General features: G+C 39.6%; 1 pseudogene; it reads left to right on the top strand.

Moving 5' to 3' along the window:
* Positions 1–656: 656 nt before the first annotated feature.
* Positions 657–1,400, top strand: LOC148162520 (small ribosomal subunit protein eS6 pseudogene; annotated as a pseudogene).
* Positions 1,401–10,476: the final 9,076 nt, after the last annotated feature.

Below are 10,476 nucleotides of genomic sequence, written 5' to 3'. Positions count from 1 at the left end.
AATAAGCTTAAAAATAAGGTTACAATACAGTATAACTATAACCATTTTTTTAAAAACTCTATCTAAAAAAATAATAATAATAAAATTAAAATAAAATAAAAACTCTATCTAGACTTAAAAAAACAAGTTTGAACAATATACACCAAAATGTAAGCATTTTTTGAGTGGTGCAATTAATTTTAATAGCATTTATTGTGAAATTGCTTTTTCTCAATTACAAAAGTAACATACTTCTCATTGCACAAAGATAGGAAGAAAAGAGAAGTCCAGGGTGCCTGGGTGGCTCAGTTGGTTAAGCGACTGCCTTCGGCTCAGGTCATGATCCTGGAGAGTCCCAGGATCGAGTCCTGCACTGGGCTCCCTGCTCGGTGGGGAGTCTGCCTCTCCCTCTGACCTTCTTCCCTCTCATGCTCTCTCTCTACCATTCTCTCTCTCTCTCTCAATAAATAAATAAAAAAATCTTTAAAAAAAAAAGAGAAGTCCAAAGAAAAATATTGTATTTAGTTATAATCCTACAATTCGGAAAAAAAAACCTATTAATATTTTGAAGTATATCTTTCTGAGCTCTTTTAAAATTGAAAATAACTTCTTTCTTATAAAAGTAATATATATTCTCTCTTTCTCATGGCACCCTGGAGGTGGGTGGCTGCGTTAGGATGAAACTGAACATCTCTTTCCCAGATACTGGCTGCCAGAAACTCACTGAAGTGGACGATGACGACAAACTTCATACCTTTTATGAGAAGCATACAGCCAGAGAAGTGGTTGCTGATGCTCTGAGTGAAGAAGAATGGGAAGGTAATATGGTTGGAATCAGTGGAGGGGATGATAAACAAGGCTTCCCCCATGAAGCGGGGTGTCTTGACCCATGGCCGTGTCTACCTGCTGTTGAGTAAGGGGCATTCCTGTTACAGACTAAGGAGAACTGGAAAAAGAAAACACAAATCTGTTCATGGTTATGTTGTGGATGCCAATCTGAGTGTTCTCAGCTTGGTCCTTGTAAAGAAAGAGGATATTCATGGACTCACTGATACTACTGTATCTTGTTGCCTGGAATCCAAAAGGGCTGGCAGAGTCCACCTACTTTTCAATCTCTCTACAGAAGATGACATCTGCCAGGATGTGTGAGAAAGCCCCTAAACAAGGAAAGTAAGACATCTAGAACAACGGACCCAGGATTCAGCATCTTGTTATTCCACGTGTCTTCCAGCTTAAATATCGGTGTATTGCTCCAAAGAAACAGTGCACTAAGAAAAATAAGGAGGAGGTTGCAGAATATGCTAAACTTTTGGCCAAGAGAAGGAAGGAGGCCAAAGAAAAACTCTAGGGACAGATTGCTGAGAGACAGAGGCCGTCCTCTCAGAGCTTTTACCTCTACGTCTGAGCCCAGTCAAAAATGAGACTTGCTAAGAGTAACAAATAAATAAGATGAGACATTTAAAAAAAAAAAACATATTCGGTGTTGAAAACTGAAACTACAGATGAGCAAAAAGAAAAACATACATTGAATGATTTTCATTTCCTTCTTTTGCTTGTCTTTATATTATAAATTTTCAATAATGAATATACATTGCTTCATAATAAGAAATATATTGATCATGCCTTTCACATTCCCCAGCTTCACCTGAACCACAGGTTTTCAGAAAAGAAAATCACTTGGTGTTCATGGATGAAAACACTTTAGTGTGAAAACCTCTTCTCATTTCAGCTGAGGTTTTCCGTAACTTCTGTTTTGTCCTAGGGCAGGCAATAGCATGAAGTCTATAGAGACACACAAGCCACGGTGGAGAAAGAGACATCTGGGGTCAACAGGACCAAGGGTCCCAGAAACTACATTGCTGCAGGCTAGTCTTGGAGCACAGCTTGCAAGGGCTGAATTGAGACAGGACTTGAACTCTTAGGAGCCAGGGAGAGTGCTAGTCATGCTTGCCAAAAATGTCATCCTATACCACAGAAGTAAATGAGGTAAACCTTCAAATATGACTGCCTGGTCCAGGCTGGGGTGGCAGGGCTCCAGTCTCTGAGTAGAGGACAGACTGAGCACCATTTCCAGGAATCTGGGGTGCCATACAAGGTAACCAAGTGAGCCAGAGCACAATGAATCAGAACCCCATTACATGGGTTGGGAAGGTATAAGAGGGGTGTATAGGCTACATTGGTACCCAGAGCTTGCCCTGGACCACTGGACACAGGACTTCGCTGGCTATAAAGACTCTTATCCAATCATGAATTCATTCAACAACTATTTATTGAGCTTCTAACAAGTCTCAGGCTCTGTGCTAAGTGCCAGGGACACACAGTGAAAATACATAGGTGTAAAAGAGGAAGATAGATCTTAAGCCAATGTAGGAATCACACAAAAGAAACAGCAACAGAGCATACATAACAAATGCTTCAAAGGTGAATCAGGACGCTCTAGAGTACACCAAGGGTCCAAATTTTTGGATTATATTCACTTTTTTCTTCTGATTAAAACAAATTAAAACATTTTTTTGGGCTTCTAAAAGTACCATTGGCCCTAGGTACTGTGCCTACTGTACTTAATGGATAAATTGGTTCTGGCCGAGGAAGGTAAAAGAAGCAAGATGGGCCTGACCCATTAACCCAAAGGAGTAAATATAAAGAAATTTCTAAAAGTCTTGCAACGATGCTGGGAGATACTTGGAGGTTCTTAAAAGTCTTCATTTGACCTTGAAACAAATAACAAATAATCTCATCACTTACACTTCCATAGTGCCTTTTGCGTTTGTAAAGCACGTCTTCCCTCAACCTTTCTACTCTAATCTGAGTAAGTGGAGTATGGGTAATTCACCTACTCACTGGGCCAGACAAGGTTAAAGCAAGTGTTCAGGTACCTAGGTCCTCCTGGAAGCCAAAGTGGTATCTGGCAAGATTATGGGCTTTGAAGTCAAGTTAGATCTGGCTTTAGTTTCCTCATCTATCAAGTCATAATTGCATGACCTTGGGCAAGTTGCTTAACTTTGCTGAGCCTCAATTTCCTCCACTGATGGAAGAATAGAACAGTCACCTCAAAATACCATTGTAGGGCTTACATGAAAAAAGAGACCTAAAGCATCACTACAACTCATAAATAGTTTAGGAATGTTTTATGATGATTTTTTAAAGCTTCATGAAGAAGGTCAGAGCTTAGGATACTACCAAAACCAGAGTATCTTCCGCTTACGGGGAGCAGCTAGATAGGGTGTATGTGTGTGTGTGTGCACACGTGCATGCATGCACGTGCAAACATATAGGTTTTAGAGGAAAGACAGGTAAAGAAGAGGAATAAAACTGGGATTGAGGGGCGCCTAGGTGGCTCAGTCGTTAAGTGTCTGCCTTAGGCTCAGGTCATGATCCCAGGGTCCTGGGATCGAGCCTCGCATCGGGCTCCCTGCTCAGGGGGGAGTCTGCTCCTCCCTCTCCCACTCCCCCTGCTTGTGTTCTCTCTCTCGCTATCTCTCTCTCTCTGTCAAAAAATAAATAAAATCTTTAATTTTAAAGAATTTTAAATTTTAATTAAAAAAAAAAAACTGGGATTGAAAATCTGTATCAGCCAGTGTCCCTGTGAGAGTTTAGGTATAGAAGTTGGGAGCTGGCAAAAAAACTTTAAAAAATTAAAAAATAAATAAAATAAAATAAAAGAAGTTGTGAGCTGGCTAGATTGGCCAGATTGGAAATGGGTTTGTGCTCTTATAATCTTTGGAGGTTTTCAGTGGTTGCAGATAAATGACTTCTGAACTTCTCTGAGTAGATTTCATGAAGTATATCTGGTAAATTACCAATAAAACTTAACTGAGTTCATCTCATGTCAGGAGACCCTTAAAGCTGCTGTCATAAAACTCTACTGATGAAAGAGTTTCTTATTGATTGCAATCATTATTGTCTCAGCCCGCCCAGCAAAAAGCAAATATGCATTACACCCCTTGAGAAAACACATTTCAGAACCACACCAACTTTATGAGACAGGCCTAAGAGATGAAAGCATTTATTCAAAGTCCCATTGTGATTTTTTAAGAGGCCTGTCTCAACCAGGAAGGTCTCTACAATCCAGAAAACTCTGCTGATGCATGCCTGGCCAAAGCCATGTGGTCTGATTAGAAAGATGTTCCCAAACTCAAGCAGCCTAATTTGCTATTTTATACTATGTTAACATTTCACATCTATTAACTCAGCACAACAACTATTGATCTGAAAATAAAATTAGTTCTTGCTTTCATATAACAAAGAAGAATTGCAGTTTATAATGAAAGAAATGCTCATACTTGATTGCATAATAGAAATCATTATGTTTCCGGGGTGCCTGGGTGGCTCAGTTGGTTAAGCGACTGCCTTCGGCTCAGGTCATGATCTCAGGGTCCTGGGATCGAACCCCGCATCGGGCTCCCTGCTCGGCAGGAAGCCTGCTTCTCCCTCTCCCACTCCCCCTGCTTGTGTTCCCTCTCTCGCTGTCTCTCTCTCTGTCAAATAAATAAAAAAAAAAATCTTAAAAAAAAAAAAGAAATCATTATGTTTCCTTATTACAAAGGTACTTAATTAGCAAAGATTTTCATTTTCCTCTGATGGAGGAGGGGCAAACACTATTCTAAGCACATAGCTGTCCCTTAGGTGCATCAAAATTTGCATCTTGCAAATTCCTTTTGAGACAATGCCTTAGAATGAAATAGAATATAGATTTGGTATGAGGTTTTGAAGAAGAGAGGGTACAGTGATCTATTAAGTGGCAATTTTGTTCCTTGGGAATCAACCAGGGAATTCTTTAGTCTCCCTGGATCTTCTCCACAAATATTTTTACTCTGCCTGCATAGAAACATTCTTTAAAATTTTCTGCGTAATAAGCAAGATGTTTTGTATTTGTCTCTACCGTTCTGGAGATTCTCACAGAACCATTAAAATTTTAAGATATATTAAATATAATCCCAGAAGTTATGGTATAATTAAATTTGGAAATAAAATAATGTTTACATAAATAGTAACATTCAATGCTGGTGCAGGTGTGGAAAAATTGGTACTCTCATGCATTGCTGGTTGCATGGTACCACCCATATGGAAAACAACACAGTAATGTGTATCATTAACCGTACAAATGTTTAATGCTCTGACTCAATGATTCTTCTTCTGGAACTCAATTCTATTACATCAGCCCCAAACAGGGCATAGGTGATGATGGTCTCTGAGACATCATTTATGGAAGTAAAAACTGAAAGTGGCCGAAGTATATGTAATTAGAGCATAGGAAAAAATTCAGATGGCTTACCTGGCAATACTTGAGAGATATCAGAAAGACCCCTTTACTTGATCAACTAAGATAGTCTAAAATATTACCAAATAAGTTTAGAAGCTTTGTATCTATGAGTTTCCTATTCAAATGCAGTTCTTTATAAAAACAAACAGAAAACAAATAGCAACATGGGAAACATAAATCCAGCTATACCAACAATTACATTAAATGTTAATGAACTAAACGTTCCAATTAAGAGATAGAGACTAGCAGACTTGATTTTTTTTAAAATAACTCAATGATTCAACTATACACTATTTACAGAAGACATAGTTTAAATATAAGGACTCAAGGGGGCACCTGGATGGCTTAGTTGGTTAAATGTCTGACTCTTGATTTCAGCTCAGGTCATGATCTCAAGGTCCTGAGACTGAGACCCGCATCAGGCTCCCTGCTGGGTGTGGAGGCTGCTTAAGATTCTCTCTCTCCCTCTGCCTCAACCCTGCTCACACACACACACTCTCTCTCTTTCAATAAATAAATAAATAAACAAATAAAAGGACCCAAAGACTTTAAAATTAGAAGGATGGAAAAAGATATTATTATGCAAATGCTAACCATAAGAGAGTGGTGTGGCTATAAAATCAGACAAAGTACACTTTAAGATAAGGAATATTACCAGAGATAAAGAGAAACATTTCATAATGATGAGAGTCAATTCATTAGAAAGATGTAGCAATCTTAAATTTGTATGTGCTTATTAACATAAGCTTCAAAATACAGAAAGCAAAATTGATGGAATTAAACAGAGAAATAAATAAATCCAAAATCATAAGGGGATAATTTTACAGTCTTTGAGTCATGGATAAATCACTGATAGTTTAGCTTATAACCTAGCCCTGAAAAAGTGGGTCACAGGGAAAGTCCTCTTTGATTCTGGGAGAAGGTGAAGAATAGGATTTAGATTGATATGGCAGTGAGAAAGACTAGTGGGGAGTTGGAGCAACAGGATAGTTCTAGGGTCAAATAGGAGAGAAAGTACAAAAAGGTAAACAGATAACAAGGAAGGGGTGGTAGGAAGATATGAATGGAACCAGAAAAAATGTGATCTCAGTTTGAATACTATTTCAACACTTCTTGTGTAATCCTAGACAAGTTCATAAACCTCTCTAATATTCTGACACCTATAAAAATGGAGAAAATAATACCTGCCTATGGCTTAATGTGGAAGTTAAATACACATGTAATGAATACAATAATAAGTTAAATACTATATTGAACTGTTGACTGCCAAAAAGCCTGGGTAATACCGTATCTCCTCTTTCTCAGTATCTCCTCTTTCTCAGTTTCTTGATAGTGACTCTTGTACACAAGGTTTCTGCAAAGAACCAGGAAATGAACTGGACAAGGATCCCAGGATCCAAATCATTATGGAAGAAAGAAAAATAACTTACCTAGTCCCAAGAAGGTATGGAAAACTCCAAAACCACCCATCCTCTAGGAGTGTCTTCTGGCTGCTATCTCCTTTAGCAAAATGAAAATAGTTCCATGCTAGCCTTTTTTTTTTTAAGATTTTATTTATTCATTTATTTGAGAGCGAGAGAGAGTGAGCATGAGTGGGGTGAGGGGCAAAGGGAGAGGGAGAAGCAGACTCCCAGCAGAACAGGGAGCCCAATGCAGGGCTCGATCCCAGGACCCCGGGATCATGACCTGAGCTGAAGGCAGATGCTTAACCAACTGAGCCCCCCAGGCGCACCCCCATGCTAGTCTCTAATCATCATGAGAGTCTGTGCTAATGTTCTCCCTTCCTATCTAAAGGCATGAGCTATCTCAAGGAATTAAAACTGTCCCAAGAAATTTACTAAAATTTTAATTACCCAGGCTTTTTGGTAGTCATCAGTTCACTGACTGACTTCCAGGCAGATAGGACCTCATATAAAATTTCTCTGGAAGATGAATCCTTTGCTTCAAATTTTCCAGACAAAGCTAAATTCCCCCTCCTTTCTCAAAAGCACCTTTTAGAGTCTCTGTTTTTACAATCATGTCTTACCATATTCCTCAATATCTGTGAAACACAGGACAGAGTTCTTTAAAGATGAACACAGTTACAACATGCTATAAGGGCTCGGAGGAGGGAGAGCCTTTCTGTGCTTTGGGACACCAGGATAAACTTGAACGAGTGCAATGTATTCTTGGCCTTAAAGAATGGGCAGGGTTTTGATCCATGTTGGAAGGGGATTGGAAATGAATCAAAGACTGGTTAGGGAAATGTGGAACCTGCTGGGGAGGAACAGCTGATGGTCAGGGCAAGGGAGAAACAGGGAGGAGACCAAGATGAAAATGCGACACCATATTGTGGAGAACCACACACACCAGAAAGAAGACTGATGACTTTATTTGGTAGATAATGAACAGCATTAGGGGCTTTTGCTGATATATGTAATCAGAGCTGAATTTTAGGAAGATTAATCTAGCAGAGAGATTTGAGGGGTGGGAGGAAAGTAGATCCGAATAAGAGGTGAAAGATGGGTTAGGAAGTCCTTTCAACCATTTGGGTAAAAGTTCCCAAGTGACCAAATGTCAATGAAAGCAATGGAAATGAAGATGAAGGGGAGTGTGAAGCCTTAAGGATAGAAAGCATTCTAATTCATCTTTATGTTCAGAGCCTGGCTCTCAATAACTATTTCTTGAACTAGAGTTGCTGTTCACCTACAAGGTTTAACAATAAAGAAGTGAAACAGAAAGAGGAACCACAAAGAGATAATGTAAAAAAGACAAAAAGACAGAGAAAAAGACAGAGAAAGAAAATGTAATGATAATAATTAAATATAGAGAACTTTATCTCAAGACTCAAAGTCCCTGATTCAAGACTCTTAAGATCACTACTTGCTAAATAACTCTAAACACATGTTGAACTGATGATGGTAGGTCACACTGTATCCTTGTGTCTAAGTAATATCATATTTGCTTCATCCTATTATCCCAAGAGAGGTGCCATACAGATCAAATAAAAGGAAATCTAAGGAAGTGTATTTCAGTTTATTGTCCCTATAGTCAACGTTGTTGGGGATCTACTATGTACCAGGCACTGTGTTAAGCACTTTAGGTGAATCACCTTATTTAATTTTTTCAACTATCTCATGAAGTAGATTTTACAATTTTCTTCTAACAGGTGAGGAAATTGAGGTTAGTTAAGACACAAAGCCAGGATTTGTACATGGCAATTTGATGCCAGAATGTAGATCATCTTCTCAGTACACTGTGCCACCTTCTAAGGGAAAAAAAATGCATGACAATTGAAATCTGAAAGGCAGGTAGGTGCTCAGTGAGGGATGCTCCTCTGCAATTCATTTAAAGATAAATGTCACATTTTAGAGAAGTAACTCTATCTTTCGAACACTGTTTTTCCAAGTCAGGGCTTTCCCTTCAGAAGTTCTGCACTAAAAAGGTATAAACATGACCTTTCCTTCTGAAGGAGGGTTTGGAGGGTATGTGCACATGCCACCCCAGAAGCCTCGGGGACAGTGCAGCTGTGTATCAATTGGGGGTTTTGTTGCAAGCAACAGAAGTGAATTGACAAAATTAAAAAGGGGATAAGGGACTTTATTGGAAAAATCTGGAAAGGCTGAAAGAGTAGGGCTGGAGGCTCTAAGGATAATCTCCTCAGGGCGCCTCTGATGGAAGGAATTAATAACGGCCATCTTTGTCTTACAGACCCCACTGAAGATTCAGATTCCCAGGAGAGAACGGCTGATTGGCCAGGCTTAGATCACGTGACCATCACTTAACCAGTTGATGATGACAAGGTAATCTCACGAAAACTGCACACAGGAGAGTGGAATCCCCAAAAGAGAACCCGGTTACCAAAAAAGAGAGGAAAGGTGGCTGGGCATACAAAAAGAGTAGGTGCCCATTACATACTGGGAAGCAAGAATTTCCTGAGCTGCAGAGGTGCCCAGGTATATGCAGGGGAGTCCCCTCGAGTCTTGCAGTACTACACAAGGAATTGAAAAACTGACTCTCCCCACTGCTCCCGCAGCAGCTCTAGATTTAGTTATAATCATATGTTACAGTATCATTAGGCAAGTAGCATGTGAAATCAACTAGGAACATTTCATTTTAAACTTTGCTGATTTTTCAAATTTGCTTTGCATTCTTGGTAATGATTTCCTGCTCTATTTTTATGCCTCCTCAGATAAAGTGCTATCATACATGATGTTAGCCCCATTAGACATGAAGTAAGCATTATTTATGATTATAATCAAGGTTATGAAGCATAAAAATGGGACAGAAAATTACTTCAACAGGCCTTTTCAAAGCCTTGAAAGTTGGGGCTTAACTTGTCAGACTTTTGCTTTCTTCATACCATGGGGTGGTGAGGAGTATTGGAGCAAGGCTGGTTAATGGTTCAGGAGTCTTTTGCTCACAGTATTACATGAAAATGCTTGGATATTTCTCAGATTACACTGCGGAAGGATGGGACCCTGGTGGAAACTCGGCTTCTTTGACAAGTTGAGTAGGAGTAAGGCTTTCCATATCTGGAAAGTCTCTCTCCATATCTGGGTTTTAACCTTAGGGGGAGGTTTGATGGGTTGTCCATGGTAAACGAATTCAAGGGTAACTCAGGGTGCAGACCACGTGGGAGACGACTTGGACAAAACACAACTAGGTTAGTGCAGTACCGTAGCGGCAGGTGAAACATATGTCAATGCTTATGTAAAGCCACTGTTAGGGGAGAAGTGGCTTTTCTTTTCTTCCCCTTCTCCTTGCCCTTGTCCTTCTCGTTCTTCTTCTTCCTCTTCTTCAAACTGGCTAAACCTCTCTATAATGACAAATACAGCACAAAGATACTTAGGGGAAGTTGCACTGAAAGGGAAATAGGTAGGGCGCCTGGGTGGCTTGGCTGGTTAAGCGTCTGCCTTCGGCTCAGGTCATGATCCCAGAGTCCCGGAATGGAGCCCCGCATCAGCTCCCTGCTCAGCGGGAGTCTGCTTCTCCCTCGGACCCTCCCCCCTCTCATGCTCTCTCTATCTCATTCTCTCTCTCAAATAAATAAATAAAATCTTAAAAAAAGAAAAGAAATGGAGGTAGGAACACAAGAGAAAAGGAAAATAGAAGGGGAAAAAATTAAGCTAATTTTAGATTTAGATTTAGATTTTGATAATGAAGTCACTGTAAGGTTTGCATTAGTGAGATAAAACTCGATTAAATAAAAACTTTAAGGCTCAAATAATGAGAATGATTAGCCTCATTTATGC

This window comes from Eumetopias jubatus, unplaced genomic scaffold, assembly GCF_037043125.1.
Source record: "Eumetopias jubatus isolate StellerSeaLion01/CBP00866 unplaced genomic scaffold, mEumJub1_p1.0 scaffold_14, whole genome shotgun sequence".
Classification (NCBI taxonomy): Eukaryota; Metazoa; Chordata; class Mammalia; order Carnivora; family Otariidae; genus Eumetopias; species Eumetopias jubatus.
Note: the sequence above shows the minus strand (reverse complement) of the source record. Positions and strands in the feature narration are given on the sequence as shown.